This window comes from Musca vetustissima, unplaced genomic scaffold, assembly GCF_032173495.1.
Source record: "Musca vetustissima isolate MV318-11 ecotype Yass unplaced genomic scaffold, APGP_CSIRO_Mvet_v1 utg73858, whole genome shotgun sequence".
Lineage (NCBI taxonomy): Eukaryota > Metazoa > Arthropoda > Insecta > Diptera > Muscidae > Musca > Musca vetustissima.
Window position 1 is genome coordinate 1 of NW_026883426.1, and position 1500 is coordinate 1500.

A 1500-nucleotide genomic window follows, 5' to 3' on the forward strand; every position below is an offset into this window, starting at 1 on the left:
CACTTTCTTAGTCGATTTATGCATGTCCCTCCGTTCGTCCGTCCATCCATGTACAGGGTGTGGTGAAAAAAATGCAATCAACTTCAGACTGTAATTTCTAAGCCACTCGTCCGACAGCTGTTAAAATTATTCTAGTGACAGCTCATTATATTGTTAACAGGCGTACAAAATTATTTTGGTGAGAATTTTCTAGAAAAAAAGTTATTCTAGATGGAATTCAAGCGTGATAGTGATTTCTTTATATTTGGCTTGAAAACCACAAGTGGCTATCGTTAGAGCACTCCAGCATATAAATGTGAATAAATCTTTTGTGTTACCGTGATACTGGTAGCGTAGTCCGACGTCAAGGAACTGGACAGAAGAAAACAGCAACATCAAGAGAAATGGTTCGAGAAATAAAGAAGCGACTTGATTGAAACCCGCGTCGCAGTGTCCGAAAAATTGCTCGTGAGCTGAACATATCGCAATATTCCATACGGCAAATATTAAAAAATGTGTTTGGAGTAAAGCCATTAAAATTCCAAAAAGTGCAAGAACTTATACCGCAACAGAAACTCAAAAGAGCTAAAGATTTGCTTCGCTTGGCCGAAAGTGGTCAACTGCCGAATTTGGTTTTCTCCGATGAGAAAACATTCGTTGTCCAGCAGTTTGTAAACAAACAAAATGATCGTATTTACTTGCCAAAGAGGTCAGCTGAAAATGTGAACCTTCGGTTGGCCACTAGAACTCAAACGCCGGCCATGGTGATGGTGTGGCCCGCCATAACAGCCAATTATCGCTCTCCGCTCGTATTAATCGACGGTGTCACCAGAATAAATGCCGAATATTATCGAAAAAATATTATGGAGGGTGTATTAAAGCCTTGGGCACACAAACATTTTATATCAAAAGCTCTCCGCTCGTATTAATCGACGGAGTCATCAGTATAAATGTGTCGATCATCTCAAAAAAACGCTTCGCCGGGAATGAACCACAATACCGCAGAGCAACATTCGGGCAACGTGTGACGGGTTCATTGGCCGTTTGAAGGCCATAATTCATGCCAAAGGTGATCAATTTGAGCAAATCTAAACTTATTCAAAAATTTGATACTATTTCTGATATTTGTTGCTTTCATTCAATAAAATTAAAAAATATATATAGAAAGTATGGCGTTTGACTTTGTTGCAGTTTCTTTATCTCACCCTGTATTTTCGTGAACAAAGTACAGGTCGCTAGTTTTGTTGAAATCGGTTCAGATTTAGATATAGTTCCCATATATTGTTTCGTCCGATTTATTGTGAATGATACATCAAACTTTCAATATTTTTACGATTGGCACAGAGTCCTGAATCCGTTTGGGACAAAATTCTGCACAGAGTACTGAATTAGATCCAGACTGATGTCTGCGAAGTTTTTTTTAAGTCGGTTCAGATTTAGATATAGCTCCTATATATAGTTTCGTCTGACTTTTTGTGAATGATACACCAAACTCCCAATATTTGTCTGATTGAGTAAAAT

At 38.3% G+C, this 1500-nt stretch overlaps 1 long non-coding RNA gene across 1 annotated transcript; it reads left to right on the plus strand.

Annotated features, from left to right (window-relative positions):
• Positions 1–53: 53 nt before the first annotated feature.
• Positions 54–777, plus strand: LOC133330295 (uncharacterized). The gene is made up of 2 exons (XR_009754338.1): positions 54–200; positions 332–777. It is a non-coding gene; the product is annotated as an uncharacterized LOC133330295 (long non-coding RNA).
• The last annotated feature ends 723 nt before the right edge of the window (positions 778–1500 follow it).